This window comes from Schistocerca americana, chromosome 9, assembly GCF_021461395.2.
Source record: "Schistocerca americana isolate TAMUIC-IGC-003095 chromosome 9, iqSchAmer2.1, whole genome shotgun sequence".
NCBI lineage: Eukaryota > Metazoa > Arthropoda > Insecta > Orthoptera > Acrididae > Schistocerca > Schistocerca americana.
Window position 1 is genome coordinate 128,238,602 of NC_060127.1, and position 23,475 is coordinate 128,262,076.

The window sequence follows — 23,475 nt, forward strand, 5'->3', positions numbered from 1 at the left end:
AAAAAGAAAATTTGACTTAATGTTTTCATTACCTTTTGAAATATTCTCAGAAAACTAAGGAGCTAAAAACTCAGATTTTCAAAAATTAAAATATTTTTCCAAACATTTTAATTTCTTCTATATAAATAGAATGAACATGAGTGGTAACTCTGAATACCTGTTAACTGAACTTAACAATAGTATTAATAGTTATGCAGAAGCATTCATTAAAGTATCAGAGCTTAAAAAAACATAAATCATGTTTCAACTCTAAAGTTGAAAATTTATCTGCTAAATCTGGGAATAAAGTTTTATTACTTTTAGATGATAAGCATAAAATTATTCTTCCAGAACATTATACTAAAATCCTTACAAATGACAATGGTAAATTAAACGACATAGTAGGATTACATTTTATTTATTGGGGTAAAAACACAAATAAAAGTCGTCTGATTCATATTACTGAAATTGAATGAATTTAGATTTTTTAATTTAATTTTTTAATATTAAATTTTAATTGAATGAAAATATCGTTTTTGTAGGTATGGATAAATTTTTGGTGAGAGGGATACTGAGAAATCATAATCGTGGTTTATAACCTGGAATTTTTAATCCAATATACTCTTTGTCCCAGAACTCTCATAAATATACTGCTCTCAGGTCCACTGCCAAAAGAGTATTTGATTTCCTTGGCACACTTACTACAGTATGATTTTTACTAGCACACACAGTCTTCAGGTCTCCAGCAAAACCTCGGCTACTAATGAGGCCTGAGAAGACGTAAGCCTCAGAATTCCAGGACTATATAAAATATGGTGTGGGTCTGGGACGATTTTATGTCGGTCATACTGAGCCTACTATTGAATAACGCTGTGTAGCGAACGAGAGATGTTTTCGCCTATCGTATCCTGAAGAATCAGCTGTGCAGCGGAACGTGCTCTAGAAAACAGATATTGGCATTAACCGAGATATCTGTTACCATAAGGTCTAATAGTTTCTGGGACAGCATCATGAAAGAAGTGATCGAGATAAAAGATTTCTGACAACGCCCTCAATAAAGAAGGCGGTCTGGACCGAAGCTCGGCTTGCAGGCTATCATCGGAAGATTGGAGCAGGCGCAGCAAGCACTCGACGAAAACTTCACAACATATAGCGCTGACGTGAGCACAAGTGACGTCAGCGAAGGCAGTGCAGTTATATAAGGACGGAGCAGCAATCTTTCGATCGTTACCACTTGACGATGGCTGAGAAGCACTCGTCCGAAATCTCGTGGATTTTAAATCACTTGATGCGGCTGGAAGCCCGAGAGAATTTTGTCAGTATATATTGATGTGTTGGCAGAAGAGCCAACACCGTGTTGCTAGAGGAGGCCGAACTGCACGCGTTTAAGCTCACGCAGACTGGCGTGAGGTCTGGAACAAGGTAAAGTAGTTGAGTCTAGTAAGAAAAGAACGTAGTTGCTTGAATACTTAACTTTAATCCATAATTGGAGAACATCGCTCTTGATGATACATAAATACAATCTCAATATAAACTGGTAATGGCGCCTTGCTAGGTCGTAGCAAATGACGTAGCTGAAGGCTATGCTAACTATCGTCTCGGCAAATGAGAGCGTAGTTTGTCAGTATAGCATCGCTAGCAAAGTCGTCTGTACAACTGGGGCGAGTGCTAGGAAGTCTCTCTAGACCTGCCGTGTGGCGGCGCTCGGTCTGCAATCACTGACAGTGGCGACACGCGAGTCCGGCGTATACTAGCGGACCGCGGCCGATTTAAAGGTTCAAAATGGTTCAAATGGCTCTGAGCACTATGGGACTCAACTGCTGAGGTCATTAGTCTCCTAGAACTTAGAACTAGTTAAACCTAACTAACCTAAGGACATCACAAACATCCATGCCCGAGGCAGGATTCGAACCTGCGACCGTAGCGGTCTCGCGGCTCCAGACTGCAGCGCCAGAACCGCGCGGCCACTTCGGCCGGCCCGATTTAAAGGCTACCACCTAGCAAGTGTGGTGTCTGGCGGTGACACCACATATATTGCAGCAAAACTACACATTGGAACTGTTTTATTCGAATGCTAGCAAGTATTAACGAAATGTGAAATGTTATAGTACCCGATATTAGCACAAAACAAACATGAACTCTATATAATACATTCAATTTTAGTTCAACATGGTAAGATGAAATATATTAATTAATTAAATTAGTGTAAGTGGGACAAAAGTGCAAGTGGTATTGGGTTATTTACTAATGGGAAATCGTGTTCTCCAGTAGCACCTAACGTTGGCAGTTACATTACGAGCGACAGCCTTCTACGCGAAGTGGAGCAGTGCAGGCAGGATTTGTGTGGAGTGCCGCCGGCTCCCTTCGTCGCGTCGGAGGCGCTTCCACTTGGGCGTGCAGGTGACAGCTGTCTGCAACGTGCGGCTGGGCGGTGGGGCGGTGGGGGCGGCTGCCGCGCTGGGGGCAGTGTCCTGCGCCACTCCCACCCCTCTGCGGCCGCGCCCATCCACTTCCGAGGAAGGAAACTGCGTCCTCAGTCCACACTCCAGTACAGTAGTACAGTGTTTTCCAAAAAGATTTGTCCCATTTCACACGACTGTGTATTTCATGCATTGAGTTGTGCCTCATTCTTTTTCGAATTTCATTTTCCTTCGTGCACAGCTCCTTGTTTATCCCTTTTAAAAAGAATTTTAAGACCTATTTTGTTGAAATTGAAAACGAGGAATCCATGCTGTAGCGGCCGAGAATTTGCGTCATGTTACTACTTGTTGCTTACTGGTGCTTAGGGTGTGTTTGACTGCTGTCACACTCCAGAACGAAATTTTCCTCTGCCGTGGTATGTGCGCTGATGCGAAGTTTCCTGGCAGATTAAAATTGTGGGCCAGACGGAAATCGAACTCGGGACATTTGCCTTTCGAAGCAAAGTTTCCTGCCGACTGATTCACCCAAGCACGATGTAAGCGTACTGTCACATCGCTGGCTTGCTTGCGGAGTATCTTTGCGGGCAGCCGTGTCTGTAGAGTCGAGGACGGGACACGGAACTGTTATGTTGTGTAGTGTGGAAAGTGCGTCAATAAGTGATTTAAAAATGAGCAGTGCTGCTGATAACATGTATACTCTCGTTGCGTGTCACACAGCATCAATCATCCGCGCCGTGTTCGGTCTCCAAGAATGAACTAATGTGAATCAGTAATACTATTTACGACAAAAGAGTGCAGTCAAGTGCCAGTGTCTTGTAGCGAGCGTGAGGACGTGCGTTCGATCATCGCGTTTCCGCATCATCTACAATCAACCACGCCGCGACTGTTATGCGCACGCTCGTACAACTGAGATCAGCGAACTGTAAATTTAACTTTGCGAACTGTGTTTATATCATTACTAGTGTCAAGGAGGACTATTACCAGATATCTGCATGTGTGACGAGCGTAAGAAATTTCGTTCGATCATTCGGCTTCCGCATCATCAACAATCACCCGCGTCGTGTGGGTTACGCATACGCTCGTCTGAGTGATATTGTGGACAGATAATCATCAAGATTGTTAACTGGGATAAACATTTATGAATTAGAATGTAAACAGGGCAACCTGCGACGTCCTTTAATCGTCTCAGAATATAGTTGTTCATACCAGACGTAGAACAGTGTTGTGTTATGACGATGAGGGGCTCCCCTGACTCGCTTGCATATTTCGAGAGATAATTTCAGGCAAACCAGCAGCAGTGTGGAGCAAAACAACCGCCGCTGGATTATCAGCTACGTGGTGTGGACAGGGCGCACGGTTCAGAAGTAAAAGCCAGTTTTAGGGTCTCCCACCCCACTTTTGTACCCCTGGGCGTGTTACAACGACTCGTCCTCACAGATTCACGCTAAAGCGACAAAGGACATGAGAAGGCAATATGCACATGAACAATTGGCGGTGGTATTGCGTACGCAATGACGCAGTACTTTCAAAAAAAAATTGCTGCCAATAGTTACGAAAACACTAACTTTACAAGAAAAATGAAATGTATGACGAGATAAAAGAAATTATTCAGGTAGTGAAGGGAGACGAAAATTTAATAGTCATGGGTGACTGGAATTCGTCAGTAGGAAAAGGGAGAGAAGGAAACATAGTAGGCGAATATGGATTGGGGCTAAGAAATGAAAGAGGAAGCCGCCTTGTAGAATTTTGCACAGAGCATAACTTAATCATAGCTAACACTTGGTTCAAGAATCATGAAAGAAGGTTGTATACCTGGAAAAAACCTGGAGATACTAAAAGGTATCAGATAGATTACATAATGGTAAGACAGAGATTTAGGAACCAGGTTTTAAATTGTAAGACATTTCCAGGGGCAGATGTGGATTCTGACCACAATCTATTGGTTATGAACTGCAGATTGAAACTGAAGAAACTGCAAAAATGCTGGAATTTAAGGAGATGGGACGTGGATAAATTGAAAGAACCAGAGGTTGCAGAGAGTTTCAGGGAGAGCATAAGGGAACAATTGACAGGAATGGGGGAAAGAAATACAGTAGAAGAAGAATGGGTAGCTCTGAGGGATGAAGTAGTGAAGGCAGCAGAGGATCAAGTAGGTAAAAAGACGAGGGCTAATAGAAATCCTTGGGTAACAGAAGAAATATTGAATTTAATTGATGAAAGGAGAAAATATAAAAATGCAGTAAATGAAGCAGGCAAAAAGGAATACAAACGTCTCAAAAATGAGATCGACAGGAAGTGCAAAATGGCTAAGCAGGGATGGCTAGAGGACAAATGTAAGGATGTAGAGGCTTGTCTCACTAGGGGTAAGATAGATACTGCCTACAGGAAAATTAAAGAGACCTTTGGAGAGAAGAGAACCACTTGTATGAATATCAAGAGCTCAGATGGCAACCCAGTTCTAAGCAAAGAAGGGAAGGCAGAAAGGTGGAACGAGTATATAGAGGGTTTATACAAGGGCGATGTACTTGAGGACAATATTATGGAAATGGAAGAGGATGTAGATGAACATGAAGTGGGAGATAAGATACTGCATGAAGAGTTTGACAGAGCACTGAAAGACCTGAGTCGAAACAAGGCCCCGGGAGTAGACAACATTCCATTAGAACTACTGATGGCCTTGGGAGAGCCAGTCATGACAAAACTCTACCATCTGGTGAACAAGATGTATGAGTCAGGTGAAATACCCACAGACTTCAAGAAGAATATAATAATTCCAATCCCAAAGAAAGCAGGTGTTGACAGATGTGAAAATTACCGAACTATCAGTTTAATAAGTCACAGCTGCAAAATACTTACGTGAATTCTTTACAGACGAATGGAAAAACTGGTAGAAGCGGACCTCGGGGAAGATCAGTTTGGATTCCGTAGAAATGTTGGAATACGTGAGGCAATACTAATCTTACGACTTATCTTAGAAGAAAGATTAAGAAAAGGGAAACCTACGTTTCTAGCATTTGTAGACTTACAGAAAGCTTTTAACAACCTTAACTGGAATACTCTCTTTCAAATTCTGAAGGTGGCAGGCGTAAAATACAGGGAGCGAAAGGCTATTTACAATTTGTACAGAAACCAGATGGCAGTTATAAGAGTCGAGGGGCATGAAGGGGAAGCACTGGTTGGGAAAGGAGTGAGACAGGGTAGTAGCCTCTCCCCGATGTTATTCAATCTGTATATTGAGCAAGCAGTAAAGGAAACAAAAGAAAAATTCGGAGTAGGTATTAAAATTCATGGAGAAGAAGTAAAAACTTTGAGGTTCGCCGATGATATTGTAATTCTGTCAGAGACAGCAAAGGACTTGGAAGAGCAGTTGAACGGAATGGACAGTGTCTTGAAAGGAGGATATAAGATGAACATCAACAAAAGCAAAACGAGGATAATGGAATGTAGTCAAATTAAATCGGGTGATGCTGAGGGGATTAGATTAGGAAATGAGACACTTAAAGTAGTAAAGGAGTTTTGCTATTTAGGGAGTAAAATAACTGATGATGGTCGAAATAGAGAGGATATAAAATGTAGACTGGCAATGGCAAGGAAATCGTTTCTGAAGAAGAGAAATTTGTTAACATCGAGTATAGATTTAAGTGTCAGGAAGTCGTTTCTGAAAGTATTTGTATGGAGTGTAGCCATGTATGGAAGTGAAACATGGACGATAGCCAGTTTGGACAAGAAGAGAATAGAAGCTTTCGAAATGTGGTGCTACAGAAGAATGCTGAAGATAATGTGGGTAGATCACGTAACTAATGAGGAGGTATTGAATAGGATTGAGGAGAAGATAAGTTTGTGGCACAACTTGAATAGAAGAAGGGATCGGTTGGTAGGACATGATTTGAGGCATCAAGGGATCACAAATTTAGCATTGAAGGGCAGCGTGGAGGGTAAAAATCGTAGAGGGAGACCAAGAGATGAATACACTAAGCAGATTCAGAAGGATGTAGGTTGCAGTAGGTACTGGGAGATGAAGAAGCTGGCACAGGATAGAGTAGCATGGAGAGCTGCATCAAACCAGTCTCAGGACTGAAGACCACAACAACAACAACAAGAAACTTGCAGGAAAAATATATTTCTTTTACGTCAAGCAGCAGTGTGGAGCCGAACAGTACGAGCGCCGCGGGATTATCAGCTACGTGGTGTGGACAGGGCGCACGGTTCAGAAGTAAAAGCCAGTTTTGGGGTCTCCCACCCCACTTTTGTACCCCTGGGCGTGTTACAACGACTCGTCCTCACAGATTCACGCTAAAGCGACAAAGGACATGAGAAGGCAATATGCACATGAACAAATGGCGGTAGTATACCGTGCGCAATGATGGAGTACTTTCCAAAAAAAAAAAAAATTGCTGCCAATAGTTACGAAAAAACTAAGTTTACAAGAAACTTGCAGGAAAAATATATTTCTTTTCCGTCAAGTGAGCATACGATCAAAAATGCTTATATACATGGTAACTATAATTAAAGTTAAACTTTCAAAACGCACTGTAGAAATAACACCACTAGTCAGAATGACGTCAAATTGCAACGGAATATTATCGGAGAATGGAAGCAGAAAAATGCGTAAATCGACACACCTTTCATGCGCACGACCCATTGAAATTAGTATAAAGACGCTGGGTACACGGGTTTTCTAGCTTTCGCGTCTGCGTCGTTCGCCATGACTGTCTCAATGCAGGATTGTGCTCTGCTTGTAAAGCAGTATTACAAGTATGATGACTGTGCACACGTCACTCACGATAAGTTCCGGACACTGAAGGGTTTGAAATAAGGCTTTGGTAAATTGTGCCAAGGGTCTGGAGAAAATGATTCGGAAATTCGAAAAGACGGTTTCATCTACATCTACATCTACATTTCTATATCTACATATATAATCCGCAAGCCACCCAACGGTGTGTGGCGGAGGGCATTTTACGTGCCACTGTCATTACCTCCCTTTCCTGTTCCAGTCGCGTATGGTTCACGGGCAGAACGACTGTCTGAAAGCCTCCGTGCGCGCTCTAATCTCTCTAATTTTTCATTCGTGATCTCCTCGGGAGGTATAAGTAGGGGGAAGCAATATATTCGATACCTCATCCAGAACCGCACCCTCTCGAAACCTGGCGAGCAAGCTACACCGCGATGCAGAGCGCCTCTCTTGCAGAGTCTGCCACTTGAGTTTGTTAAACATCTCCGTAACGCTATCACGGTTACCAAATAACCCTGTGACGAAACGCGCCGCTCTTCTTTGGATCTTCTCTATCTCCTCCGTCAACCCGATCTGGTACGGATCCCACACTGATGAGCAATACTCAAGTATAGGTCGAACGAGTGTTTTGTAAGCCACCTCCTTTGTTGATGGACTTCATTTTCTAAGGACTCTCCCAATGAATCTCAACCTGGTACCCGCCTTACCAACAATTAATTTTATATGATCGTTCCACTTCAAATCGTTCCGCACGCATACTCCCAGATATTTTACAGAAGTAACTGCTGCCAGTGTTTGTTCTGCTATCATATAATCAAATAAAGGATCCTTCTTTCTATGTATTCGCAATACATTTCATTTGTCTATGTTAAGGGTCAGTTGCCACTCCCTGCACCAAGTGCCTATCCGCTGCAGATCTTCCTGCATTTCGCTACAATTTTCTAATGCTGCAACTTCTCTGTATACTACAGCATCATCCGCGAAAATCCGCATGGGACTTCCGACACTATCTACTAGGTCATTTATATATATTGTGAAAAGCAATGGTCCCATAACACTCCCCTATGGCACTCCAGAGGTTACTTTAACGTCTGTAGACGTCTCTCCATTGATAACAACATACTGTGATCTGTTTGCTAAAAACTCTTCAATCCAGCCACACAGCTGGTCTGATATTCCGTAGGCTCTTACTTTGTTTATCAGGCGACAGTGCGGAACTGTATCGAACGCCTTCCGGAAGTCAAGAAAAATAGCATCTACCTGGGAGCCTGTATCTAATTTTTCTGGGTCTCATGAACAAATAAAGCGAGTTGGGTCTCACACGATCGCTGTTTCCGGAATCCAAGTTGATTCCTACGTAGTAGATTTTGGGTTTCCAAAAACGACATGATACGGGAGCAAAAAACATGTTCTAAAATTCTGCAACAGATCGACGTCAGAGATATAGGTCTATAGTTTTGCGCATCTGCTCGACTTTTGGTATGCGACCTGGTAGAGGGAGGAAACGAAGTGAGTGAAAACAGTGGCCACAGCAGTGCAGAAGGAGACGATTGGTGGTGTGCAAACGTGTAGTGCACGGAGAACTGCCCGAACATTGGACATACCCGTGAGCACGGTGCATAAAATCCTACGAAATATCCTTCTTTGCTACTCATTCAAAATCATCCATGTGCCCGAATTGCTTCCTGTTAACCTGCCAGCAAGAAAAACCTTTCCTTTAAAATTTCTTGCTCGCATGGGAGTGGACAATGATTGGCCTAGGAAGATTTTGTGGGCAGGCAATGAGCATTTCCATCTAACAGGATATGTCAATACACAGAATTGTCAAATTTGGGCAACGAAAAATCCACACGCGAATCAACCAGTACCCCTTCATCCTGAAAAGGTTACTCTGGTGTGCGAGTTTACGGCATCATTTATCATAGCGCCATACTTTTTTCGAAGAGACAGGTGCTTCCGGTCCTGTTACCTGTACCGTCACTTGTTAGCGCTAAGAGTCTCTTTTGCGCAAGCATGTCATTCCAGCTCTCCAACAGTGTGGATGGGATCATTTTTATGTAAGATGGCACACCTCCGCACATTGCAAATCCAGTTAAGCAGCTGCTAAAGCGCCATTTCGGAGACGCTAGAATTATCGGGCTCCATTTCCCTACAGCCTGGCCGTCCCGATCACCTGATTTTAATCTGCGTGACTTCTGGTTGTGGGGCTATCTGAAAGATGTTGTGCTCAGTTACAAACTTAGCTGCACTGAAGGCACGCATTGCATAGCACATTCTGAACGTGACCCAGGAAGCACTTCGATCAATTGTGGAACATGCTGTTTCTCGACTTCAGCTTGTTGCAGAAAACGATGGACAACATATTAAACATGTTTTGCACGAATCACACCGTAATGAATAATCCGAATTAATTTTGACTGATGCTTTTTATGCGGTTTTTGGCTCAGGATGGTTATAAATTGATTTTTCCCATCAGATGTGATATGATCTGGCCGTGATGGACGGGCTTACATAACTAACAGTATCACACCTGTACACCCATGCACACTGAGTAGTACAGTTTGTTTGACGTCAGAGCTCAGGTATTGTTATATGATTCATTTGTCATTTGTAATTGACCACTATTAAACTATGATGCTTAAGCGCCATCTATTGCTATATTTTTTAACTATTTATTTTTCTTCTGCCATACGTTTTGCCCCTCCCCCGATAATATTCCGTTGCAATTTGACGTTATTCTGACGAGTGGTGTCATTTCTACAGCGGTTTGAAAGTTTAACATTAGTCATAATCACCCTGTACATTCTAACACACACACACGCACACACAAAACGACGCATCACGAGGGCATTACCCGAATGGGGCGGAAATCGCTAGATGTAACGTACATGTACAGATTAAAAAAAAGGCTCCAGTTTCAGGAAAATTGGATGATTTGTTCAAGAGCAGGAACTTCACAAACTGAGCATTTGAATAACGCGTTGGTCCACCTCCGGCCCTTATGTGATCAGTTATTCGGCTTCGCATTGATTGGCAGAATTGTTGGATGTCCTCCTGAGGGATATTGTACCAAATTCTGTCCAAGAGGTGCATCAGATCGTGACAATCCGGAGCTGGTTGGAGGGCCCTGCCCGTAATGTTGCAAACTTTCTCGCCTAGGAATTTAGAAATTCACTCTGTAGGAATCAGCATGGGTTTCAATAAAGACGATCGTGTCAAACCCAGCTCGCGTTATTCGTCCACGAGACTCAGGGGGGCATAGACACGGGTTCCCAGGTAGATGCCGTGTTTCTTGACTTCCGCAAGGCGTTCTATACAGTTCCCCACAGCCGTCTAATGTACAAAGTAAGAGCATTAGGACTATCAGACCAATTGTGTTATTGGATTGAAGAGTTCCTAGATAACAGGACGCAGCATGTCATTCTCAATGAAGAGAAGTCTTCCGAAGTAAGAGTGATTTCAGGTGTGTCGTAGGACCGTTGCTATTCACAATATACATAAATGACCTTGTGGAAGACATCGGAAGTTCACTGAGGCTTTTTGCGGATGATGCTGTTGTATATCGAGAGGTTGTAACAATGGAAAATTGTACTGAAATGCAGGAGGATCTGCAGCGAATTGACGCATGGTGCAGGGAATGGCAATTGAATCTCAATGTTGACAAGTGTAATGTGTTGCGAATACATAGAAAGAAAGATCCCATATCATTTAGCTACAATATAGCATGTCAGCAACTGGAAGCAGTTAATTGCATAATTATCTGGGACTAGGAATTAGGAGTGATTTAAAATGGAATGATCATATAAAGTTGATCGTCGGTAAAGAAGATGCCAAACTGAGATTCATTGGAAGAATCCTAAGGAAATGCAATCCGAAAACAAAGGAAGTGGGTTATAGTACGCTTGTTCGCCCACTGCTTGAATACTGCTCAGCGGTGTGGGATCCCGTACCAGATAGGGTTGATAGAAGAGAGAGAGAAGATCCAACGGAGAGCAGCGCTCTTCGTTACAGGATCATTTAGTAATCGCGAAAGCTTTACGGAGATGATAGGTAAACTCCAGCGGAAGCCTCTGCAGGAGAGACGCTCAGTAGCTCGGTACGGGCTTTTGTTGAAGTTTCGAGAACATACCTTCACCGAGGAGTCAAGCAGTATATTGCTCCCTCCTACGTATATCTCGCGAAGAGACCATGAGGATAAAATCAGAGAGATTAGAGCCCACACAGAAGCATACCGACAATCCTTCTTTCCACGAACAATACGAGACAGGAATAGAAGGGAGAACCGATAGAGGTACTCAAGGTACCCTCCGCCACACACCGTCAGTTGGCTTGCGGAGTATGGATGTAGATGTAGATAGATGTAGAGGGGAGAGGTCCACGTCCTTGCTGGCCAAGGTAGTATCTGCAAACATGAAGACAAGCAGTAGAAACTCTCGCCGTGTGCGGGCGGGCATTTTCTTCAGAATGAGATTTTCACTCTGTAGTGGAGTGTGAGCTGATATGAAACTTCCTGGCAGATTGAAATTGTGTGCCGGACCAAGACTCGAACTATGGACCTCCTAACTGAGCTACCCAAGCACGACTCACGACCCGTCCTCGCAGCTTCGCTTCTGCCAGTACCTCGTGTCCTACCTACATATCAGCGCACACTGCGCTGCAGAGTGAAAATCTCATTCTGGAAACATCCCCCAGGCTGTGGCAAAGCCACGTGTCCGCAATATCCTTTCTTCCAGGAGTGCTAGTTCTGCAAGGTTCGCAGAAGAACTTCTGTGAAGTATGGAAGGTAGGAGACGAAGTACTGGCAAAATTGAAGCTATGAGGACGGGTCGTGAGTCGTGCTTGGATAGCTTAGTCGGTAGAGCACTTGCCCGCGAAGGGCAAAGGTCCCGACTTCGAGTCTCGGTCCGGCAGACAGTTTTAATCTGCCAGGAAGTTTCGGGCATTACCTTGCTGAAATGTAAGCTCATGGAGCCTTTCCGCGATGGGCAACGAAATTGGTCGTAGAATATCCTCAGCGTATCGCTATGCTGTAAGGGTGCTGCAGACGACAACCAAAAGGTCCTACTATGAAATGTAATGGCACCCTAGACCGTTTGTATCCCGCCACTGGCTGAGGCATCTATTGACACGTCTTCGGCTTGACTGGAGTAGGATTGCTTTGAGCGATGAGACTCACTTCGAAATGAGCCCCGGTGACCAGTGAAGACGTGTCTGTGGACTAACCCAGGCAGCGGTGGGGTACCAACCTGTCTGTCGTCCACCATACAGCCCAGCAACTGGGAGTGATGGTCTGGGGTGCCATTTCGTTTCCTGCAGCACCCTCACAGCACAGCTGTACATCGACGATATTCTACACCCCGTTTCGTTGCCCATCGTGGAAAGGAAACCTGGATTTACATTTCAGCGGATAATGCCCGCCCGCATAACACGGGGAGGGTTTGCTACTGCTTGTCCATTTTCCTTGACGAATCCTACCTTGGCCAACAAAGTGGCCCGATGTCTCCGCAGCCGAGAAGGCTTGGAACATTATGGGCAGGGCCCTCGAAACAGCTCGGGTGTTTCAAGATCTGATTCTCTTAGACAGAATCTGGTACGATATCTCTCAGAAGGACGTCCAACAAGTCTATCAATCAATACCAAGCCGAATAACTGCTTGCGCAAGGGCCAGAGGTGGGCCAACGCGTTATTGACTTGTTCAATCCATGAAGATCTTTCTCTTGAATAAGTCATCCAGTTTTGGTGAAAGTGTAATCATTTGTCTGTTCATTTACACCAAACTTACGGATTTCCGGCCAATGTGGATAATTCCTTCGTGGTACGCCTTTTTTTGGGTCTTAGAGCGTGTATTTGATCGTATGGCCTTATCAAGTTTTGTTCAATAAATCACTGCCTTATTGCCCACCACATGCACAGCCCGCAGAAACGCAGAGACGGTAATACCCTTTCGTTACATAAGAAATGTCCGTTCATCGTCACAGTTTCTGGACTTAAACCTAAATGCACTGCAACGTACCCTCTCTGTTACTCTTTTTGTTTTTTGTTATTGTAGTTGTAGAGATATGAAATTATTGTAGCAGTTTGCTTAGTCAGCCGTACTTCGGAATTTTTTGACATTAAATGGAGCCTGAAACTTGCGTAATAAATACTTCGCGTTAAGTGCGATTTGCGGCATAAACAAAAATTAATTGCGGTGATGCAATCCACAGAATATTAACAGAAAAGCTTTAGAACAATGCGCACGACTGACTAGACACATTCAGAGGGTACGTACATTCGCGTACGAGTGATTGCGATCTGATGAGGAAGATCTATCTTAAATTTTTCTATGTAAAATAATTACGTCGTAACACACTCGGAGATTGCGAACGTACAATCAGGATAGAGGCACGTACTTTCTCTCATTCCCCGTGGCCTGGGTAAAAGAATTGCAATTATTTACATTTCAGAATATTTCTTTTTCAATCGGACTCCTATTTTTATACGAAAAGGAAGATTGCAGGTTCTGAATGTCTCGGCAAAAACACATCGAAATTAATCTTAGCGGCCACCAAAGTAAAGTAGTGAGCACAGTCACGTACCTCTATTGCTGAGCAGCGCCGTCGTAAAGATCGTCGCCTCCATCTAAAATTCGCCTTCTCGAATTAACAGAATAATTTGGACTCCATTGGTATGGGATTTAGGCCTGATCTTGACAGAAATTATAAAACACATTTTTCATCATTTAACACCTTCATTTAACACACACATAGACATGAAACTATACAGTACGTCTTTACGCCAGCACATCAGAACAAAAAGGTAATTAATACTAGAAGTAATAAAAGAATCTCGAAATTAGTCCTTTGTCTCTCAGTGATTAAAAAGTTTTTTAGAGTATTCCTCTGGTATGACAGTCGAACAAATTTTCTTCTTGTATCTTTGAGATTAAATTACAACATTTTTTAGTTCCTTTTCAGCATTATGAGGGAAAAGAAAATACGTTTCTAAGTCGACGTACTTATTTTCCATACTGTACTTGGGCAGTATTAGCCACAACGGAACGAAGCATAACGAAACACCCGGAAGTATTTTTAACCTCATTGACACCTGCCCAATGTGTCAAAGAGAGCTGAGCTTTCCGAGATTGATTGCTAGGTATAGAATATTTCTTTGCAGGTGCTTACAGTTACGAAAACGAGTGTTGGAAGTTGCGGCTGTTGAGACAAGTTCCAAGTTTCCACTACGGGTCTCCCTACTGCAGCCACTTCGCTGAGTAGCTTGCTCGCACATTAAACAATGTACTCTGAGTCGGGATGGTGATAACGCAGCAACAGATGTGGTTATGCGTTCTCTGCTTCGGCTGGTGCTGTTCAGCTGCAGCTGTGCAGTGTGATTTACGGCGAGAGTGTGGCACTGCGCCTCCTACATCACAAAGCATTCGACGATGTGACCAGGAGTCTGAAGACACAGGTAGCTCACGCGAGAGGAAATCCACGCAAATCTCCCCTGTATATTCGTTCAAGGCGCTGCTGCATTCACCAGTTTTAGCATGTAGTCCACACAAGTCTAATCATTGTGCCAGACGAAAGTCAGCCGCTCATCACGTGTCTGTCTGGTGTGTTTTGCGCTGAGTTTTGTGTTCCGAAAAACACCAACTACAATAACCCTATTCACGTTGGTTATAAACAACAACAACTTGTAGAGTTTTTTAAATTCATTGTGGGCATGGACGAGGAACATAAGAAATTATGATCCGTAAAATTTCAGGCGTACAGCCGCATAAATTCTAATATTTCTAATAATTCTAATATTTCGGCTGAATACCGTTCAGCCATCTTCAGTGAGCCGAGGTGACTGACGCTCCAGCACTTGCTCCGTCCAAAACACTGTGGGCTTCAGGCTTGCAGATTCCATGGTGAAGGAGGTATGTTGACGACACGTTTGTAAAAAAAAAAAAAAAAAAAAATGGCTCTGAGCACTATGGGACTTAACATCTATGGTCATCAGTCCCCTAGAACTTAGAACTACTTAAACCTAACTAACCTAAGGACATCACACAACACCCAGTCATCACGAGGCAGAGAGAATCCCTGACTCCGCCAGGAATCGAACCCGGGAACCCGGGCGCGGGAAGCGAAAACACTACCGCACGACCACGACCCGCGGACGACACGTTTGTAGTGTGGCCCCTTGGTGAAGACAAGTTAAAAGGATTTTTAGATCATTTGAACTCCATCCACAGACAAATTCAGTTCACGATGGAAATCGAAAAAGATGGATGCCTTCCATTTTTGGATATGCTGGTACGGTGTAGAGATGATGGCACCTTGGGACACGCGGTTTATCGAAAACAGACCCATACGGATTTATATTTACGCGCAAATATGGTTCAAAATGGCTCTGAGCACTATGGGACTTAACATCTATGGTCATCAGTCCCCTAGAACTTAGAACTACTTAAACCTAACTAACCTAAGGACATCACACAACACCCAGTCATCACGAGGCAGAGAAAATCCCTGACCCCGCCGGGAATCGAACCCCGGGCGCGGGAAGCGAGAACAATACCGCACGACCACGAGCTGCGGACGACACGTTTGTAGTGTGGCCCCTTGGTGAAGACAAGTTAAATGGATTTTTAGATCATTTGAACTCCATCCACAGACAAATTCAGTTCACGATGGAAATCGAAAAAGATGGATGCCTTCCATTTTTGGATATGCTGGTACGGTGTGGTGATGATGGCACCTTGGGACACGCGGTTTATCGAAAACAGACCCATACGGATTTATATTTACGCGCAAATAGCTGCCACCATCCTTCACAGACGATGAGTGTATTCATTGCTGACGAGAGCAGTCTGGAGGACGAGCTTTTACACCTGAGAAGAGTTTTTGAAGCCAACGGGCACTCACAACAGCAGATACATAAGGCGCTACAAATAAAACCAACTGTGGATATAAGAAAATCAGCAGAAGATAAGGAAAGTTTTAAATCGATGGCTTTTCTGCCATACGTGGGAAGCCTATCGTCACAAATAGGACGGATCTTCAGTAAGCATGAAGTGAAAGTGATTTTTCGCCCTCCACCAAAGACAGCAGCACTCCTGGGTTCCGTTAAAGATGATTTGGTGCTTCAGAAGCCTGGATTTTACAAGATCCCCTGTATGTGCGGCCGTTCTTACGTCGGACACACGACACGTACTATCCTGGAGGGATGCACAGAGCACCGCAGGTACACCCGGCTCTTACAGCCTAATAAATCTGCGGTGGCCGAGCACTGAATTGACACTGGCCACTCTATGGTGTACGATAATGTCGAAATTTTAGCCTCGACTTCATCCTTTTGGGACTCAGTAGTGAAGGAAGTAATTGAAATTCGGTTGCCGACGAATTTAATTAATAGTGGCTTCATGTTGGAAAAATCATGGAATCCGGCAATGTCTGTTATAAAATCACAAAGAAGTCGCGACGGTGCAGTTCGCAATGATACATCGATATCACCATGTGGATCGACTGCGCAACCATAGATATATTTCCATGCATATGCCACACGCCTCTGCCGCCGATTAACGTCTCTGGTGCCTTGTGTATCTGTGGCCGCATGCGCAGTGGTGCGGTCCACGGCTTTAAAAGGACGAACAAAGTGCTGGAGCGTCAGTCACCTCGGCTCACTCTGAAGATTGCTGGACAGCATTCAGCCGAAATATTAGAAGTAGAAGTCAAATTTATGCGAATGCACGCCCGAAATTTTATGGATCAGTATTTGGGCAGTGAAAATATGAAGATGAACGATAGTAAATTACTTTGGCGTTTGGTGTTCACTGATGTGTCTAAGTTGCATTTAAGTAAAAAAATGAACCACCACAGCATATGAATCTGGGGAACACGGTAGCCTCATGCTATAGTTGAGCACGAGAGAGACTTTCCAAAGCTTCAAACATTTATCGCAGTCTCTCAGGTAAAAACTTACGGCCCGTTCTTTTTTGTGGGAAAGATAGTTACGGGAACCAGGTGCTGTATAAAGGGTTTTAGGGTATAGGTGCAGATTTCTGATCACTGGTAGTTTAACATGTACCCATTTCAGCGTGTTAGTTGCTTTTCTCTGCGCCTAACACAATAAAAGCATGACGTAATTTACTATCTGATTGTTTCTGCGCGGTCGTAACTCCACTGTGAAGTGGCCTACGCCTGTTAGTTTAGACAATCCGTTTTGCTTCGAAGCATACACACTTCAGTATGTGACCTTCTAAAAACTAAACTCCTCCCGAACAGGCCATGAAGGCCCAACGGTACTGACCGGCCGCCGTCTCATCCTCTGCCCACAGGCGTCACCGGATGCACATATGGAGGGGCATGTGGTCAGCCCACTGCTCTCCCTGTCGTATGTCAGTTTACCAACCGGAGCCGCTACTTCTCAGCCAAGTAGCTCCTCCCTCACAAGGGCTGAATGCGACGCGATTGCCAACAGCGCTCGGCAGACTGGATGATGTGACCTGCTACCTAGCCGAAAATAAATATTAACGCCTTACCTGTGCTACGCATACTTGGAGCTACTAAACAACCTAAAAGATGCTACTCGCAGTAGCTATAAGTATTACTGTGCAAATCAAGTAAATATTGATGTAATGTTGTTCATTGCACTGTCAGACATCAACAGAAGTCAGAGATCTGAATTTTTCCACAGTTGTGAGAACAAGTCGAAAATTTCATTTCTCAACAGGATGGAGCCTAAGCGATCTGGCACTTGAGTGTAAGGTGCGGTTCACACTGAGGCGATACATTGTGCAATACGATACTCAGGTGAGTTGCGACACAACACAGAAGCAACACACATCGGAAGAGGGCACACAAACATAGTGGAGGCGAGTTAACTGTTTCACACTGCGACGACAGGGATAAAACACTGACACGTAACTGTGACATTCCGTAAGGTGCAAGATGGAATGCTGCGAGGGGGACTTACGTTTGATGCATTTTCAAAAATGGTTCAAATGGCTCTGAGCACTATGGGATATAACACCTGAGGTCATCAGTCCCCTAAAACTTAGAAGTGCTTAAACCTAACTAACTTAAGGACACCACACACATCCATGCCCGAGGCATGATTGGAACCTGCGACCGTAGCGGTCGCGCGGTTCCAGACTGAAGCGCCTAGATCCTCTCGGCCGCACCGGCTGGCTGATGCATTTTAGGTCATATGTTGCTGTGTGTGAAACATAACGTATCGAAATGACTTTTACTGTTGGAAAGAGAGCAATACCTCTTTCCACTCTCGAGTAATTAGGTGAGATATGTTGTCGCTTGCCTCCGACGAGGTAGCAGCTACATGTCGCAAGCTCAGCTTCGCCGCCTGTATGGCCAGCTGTCTGGAGTCTGGAGCTGTGTCGCGTTTCTCTTTAATGTGCTGCTGGTACAAGCTGAACAGGAAATGAAAAACTTACTAAGTGAGGGAGCCGTCATTTTGTGACCGAGCGAGGTGGCGCAGTGGTTAGACACTGGACTCGCATTCGGGAGGACGACGGTTCAATCCCGCGTCCGGCCATCCTGATTTAGGTTTTCCGAAAATCGCTCCAGGCAAATTCGGGATGGTTCCTTTGAAAGGGCACGGCCGACTTCCTTCCTAATCCGATGAGACCGATGACCTCGCTGTCTGGTCTCCTTCCCCAAACAACCCCATCAGTTTGTGACGCTGACTGGACGGTATTTCAAGCGTGCGTTCCCTGATTTCAGGTGCAAAGTGCAACTGAAGGCTAAACTCGTTCTACTTCTGACGTGCAGCTGCTCGAAGCTCAGGAAGACCCGTCAGGATTTTTCTCATCATCATGGGCTTTTCCCATTGCATGAGAAATGTTGTCTACCCCAACAAAGTGTTCACCATCCACTGCTACACTATGGATGTCACTGGATCTCATTTCGAATCCAGCAACGTCTCTTCTGAATAGTCTTCAAACTGAATCATGTACTACTCTGCGAAAATGAACAGTTGCATAAATGGCTTTATCAATTTGTAACCATTATTTATGCCTATCTTTTGGTAAACCTTCAGGGATGTAAGGTCGTGGTCCATGAAACTCTTCGGCTCCTAACGTTTCGTCCAGAGCTGCGCTGGACATCTTCAGAGGGGTGTTTCTCCGGCAAGACTCACCGGAGGAGAAACACCCCTCTGAAGATGTTCAGCGCAGCTCTGGACGAAACGTTAGGAGCTGAAGAGTTTCATGGACCACGACCTTACATCCCGGAAGGTTTACCAGAAGATATGTCATCCGGCCGTGAAAGCTTTCATATCATTATTTATGCATTTAGCACAATGAATAGGGTAGTATAACAGGTGCGAGTCGCGAATCGAGCCGGTACCCTTGTATCGCGCTGGTTTATCTGCGAGAGTGTATAATTTTACTGGCAACCGCTGCGGTTGGTTGGCACTGACTTAAAAAGAGTGCGCGGCGGTTCACAAACAGCAGGTAGTCGGTGGCAAGAATCGGGCTGTGAGTGGCATGGTGGTTAACCTACCAGCACTGCCCTGTGGGACAACGTGGCGTGGCGTGGCCTGGCGTCTTCCTGGTAGCGGAACTGCTGTTTGGCTGGAGGCGGGAAGCAGACGCGGTTGCTTCCAAGGGCTGTCGGTGTTTGTCTGCCCCCGCCGTATCCAGTCATGGGAAGGGGCCCAGTTGCTCGAAGTGATATTAAACTGTGAGCCACATTCACTGCTCCTCGTCTGGCTGCCCAGTGGGTTCGTTCACTATGCTGTTGCGGCTTTAACGCCGTTGTGTCCAGCATTTATACCCGTATCGGTGAGGTGTCTCGTCCGAGCTCGTTGTGTGGTTCTAACTGTCCCGTGGTTGCTGTGAACGTGGCGTTATAAATATAGAAAGGAAACTGACTGTGTATTTTGGGGACCTAGAAACGACGGACAGCCTTCGTCCCGACGTAACCCTCAGTGGTTCACGACATCACAACAGGCCGCAGCAGTCCATCCACCCCACCGCCGCCCCACACCGAGCCCGGGACTATTGTGCGGTTCGTTCCCCAGTGGAGACCCCGCCCCCTTCCCCCCTGGGAACGTCGCATACCGTTCCAGATCTTTTCGTGGTAGAGTAATCATGGCGTACAAGTACGTGGGGACTGTGTTTGCGCAGAAATTGCCGACACAGTGTAACTGAGGTGGAATAAGGGGAAAAATATAAAAAACTCTAAAATGTTGAACGCCATAGGCGACACCATTTTAGAGTTTTTTATATTTTGCCTACTATGTGGAGATGCACCTTGGAAGACACGGCTGCAACAAAGGAAGTAGCCACGATGTTTTAATTTTATTAGCAATTTTATTGTGCCTGGTGCATGTACCATTTTAGCGAGTTTTAACAGGTTCTTTTACATTTTATTATTCTGATGATGGAAGCTTGACTTCCGAAACGCGTCAATCTTAGTGTTTTACACTATAAACAAGTAGTCGAGCCGATATATTTTTTAACATTTAACATTGGAATCCTGAATGAACTTCACTTGCTTTCAGAAAAAAAAGTGTTGCCTTACTTCTTCAACGTCCATCGCTGGTAGAGACGTAAATTGCTAAATAAGAAAAAAGTCTATATGTTGTCTAGTTCTGCAGATCCCCTAGTCACATTAAGAGTGGCATGCGTGGTATCACACACTCCAGGCAATACCGTTGCTAGCACGCTACAACAGTGCACTTCCGCACTAGCAATTTTTGGATTAGCGACCCTACTAAAGCACTGGACCGAATTGCGGGGCTGCAGGAGCGAAGCGGCGCTGAGGGGGAAAGTGTGTCAGTGAGGCGTCATTAAGGCGGGCCTGAGGCGAGGAGTATTTTCGCCGGCAGCCGCACTTCTTCTTTAAGCGCCGGCGAGTTTAAAAGGGAAAAACAACGGCGCCCCGAGGGTGGGAGGAGCCACTTTAATTATCATGACGACGTCACGGGAGCCGGGGGGAGCGGCCGCCGCGACTCAACAGGTGCTCGCGGATTGTCTAACTTAATTAACGCCGCGTAATGGATGGCGCGTCTCGCGAGTGGCGGGGTAAAAAGAGGAAAAATAAGAGAGGAAAGGAGAGGAGCGGAGAGAGGCAGCATAAAGACGACTTCTTCTCCTTTTTTCCCTCCCCGCCTGCCCTCTGAAGCCTCGCGTTGATGCTGCGGCGCTCCACAGGTGCTAATTTCTGGCGACCGCCGAGTCTCTCGAGGCAACCAGGCCTCTGGTGAACTCTTTCTTCGCTCCTTACAAGCCGTGTCCGGGAATCTTTCCGCGGAACCTACGACTGCCCGCCACTAAGCACACCGCTGGCCACACCAGGAAGCACAGCAAATAAAGAAATTTTGCTGATAAAATGAAGAATAATAACTGTTTTGTAGAATAGCTACGGGGTTTCCAGTCGGCTAGTAGTTTGAAATATTGCGACGTTTCGGCGACTGTAATACTACACTACTAGCCATTAAAATTGCTACACCAAGAAGAAATGCAGAAGATTCATTGGACAAATATATTATACTAGAACTGACATGTGATTACATTTTCACGCAATTTGGGTACATAGATCCTGAGAAATCAGTAACCAGAACAACCACCTCTGGCCATAATAACGGTATTGATACGCCTGTGCATTGAGTCAAACAGAGCTTGGATGCCGTGTACAGGTACAGCTAGCCATGCACCTTCAACACGATACCACAGTTCATCAAGAGTAGTGACTGGTGTATTGTGACGAGCCAGTTGCTCGGCCACCATTAGCCAGTCGTTTTCAATTGGTGAGAGATCTGGAGAACGTGCTGGCCAGGGCAGCAGTCGAACATTTTCTGTATCCAGAAAGGCCCGTACAGGATCTGCGTCATGCGGTCGTGCATTATCCTGGTGAAATGTAGGGTTTCGCGGGGATCGAATGAAGGGTAGAGCCACGGGTCGTAACACATCTGAAATGTAACGTCCACTGTTCAAAGTGCCGTCAATGCGAACAAGAGGTGACCGAGACGTGTAACCAATGGCACCCCATACCATCACGCCGGGTGATACGCCAGTATGGCGATGACGAACACACACTTCCAATGTGCGTTCACCGCGATGTCGCCAAACACGTATGCGACCATCATGATGCTGTAAACAGAACCTGGATTCATCCGAAAAAACGAAGTTTTGCCATTCGTGCACCCAGGTTCGTCGTCGAGTACACCATCGCAGGCGCTCCTGTCTGTGATGCAGCGTCAAGGGTAACCGCAGCCACGGTCTCCGAGTTGATAGTCCATGCTGCTGCAAACGTTGTCGAACTGTTCGTGCAGATGGTTGTTGTCTTGCAAACGTCCCCATACGTTGCCTCAGTGATCGAGACGTTGCTGCACGATCAGTTACAGCCACGCGGACAAGATGCTTGTCATCTCGATTGGTAGTGATACGAGGCCGTTGGGATCCAGCACGGCGCTCCGTGTTACCCTCCTGAACCCACCGATTCCATACTCTGCTAACAGTCATTGGATCTCGACCAACGCGAGCAGCAATGTCGCGATACGATAAACCGCAATCGCGATAGGCTACAATCCGACCTTTATCAAAGTCGGAAACCTGATGGTACGCATTTCTCCTCCTTACACGAGGCATCACAACAACGTTTCACCAGGCAACGCCGGTCAACTGCTGTTTGTGTATGAGAAACCGGTTGGAAACGTTCCTCATGTCAGCACGTTGTAGGTGTCGACACCGGCGCCAACCTTGTCTGAATGCTGTCGGTTAAATTTCGCGTCTGTAGCACGTCATCTTCGTGGTGTAGCAATTTAAATGGCCAGTAGTGTAGTAATCTTCAAGCGTAGTGTCGAGGTACGTGGATGCTGTGATGTTTGCCGGCCTGAGTGGCCGAGCGGTTCTAGTCGCTACGGTCTGGAGCCGCGCGACCGCTACGATCGCAGGTTCGAATCCTGCCTCGGGCATCGATGTGTGTTATGTCCCTAGGTTAGTTAGGTTTAAGTGGTTCTAAGTCCCATAGTGCTCAGAACCATTTGAACCATTTTTTTGCTGTGATATTTACATTAGTGGAGTGGCCCTACTGAACCTGGCTACGGCCGGCCGGCAGGCGGAGAAGGAGTTGAGGGTGCAGTGGTTGGGGTAGCCGGTACTCCATTCGCGTCTCTGTGCGGGCATTCCGGCTAGTTGGATGATGCTGGTCGCGCTCTTGTCGTTCTGCCGCCAACGCCAGAGGCCATGCCACACTTAGTCTCTGTTGGACAAGGTCGTGAACTCGTATTTCAATGGATTCTTTTACTACGCCGGTTGCTTGGCAAAGCCTGGGTGTTCTGGAATGCAAAGGTGTGGTCTTCCGCGAGGCAGCGCTTTGCTGTCGCTGGTTTTTCTGTGTGTCCCAGTCG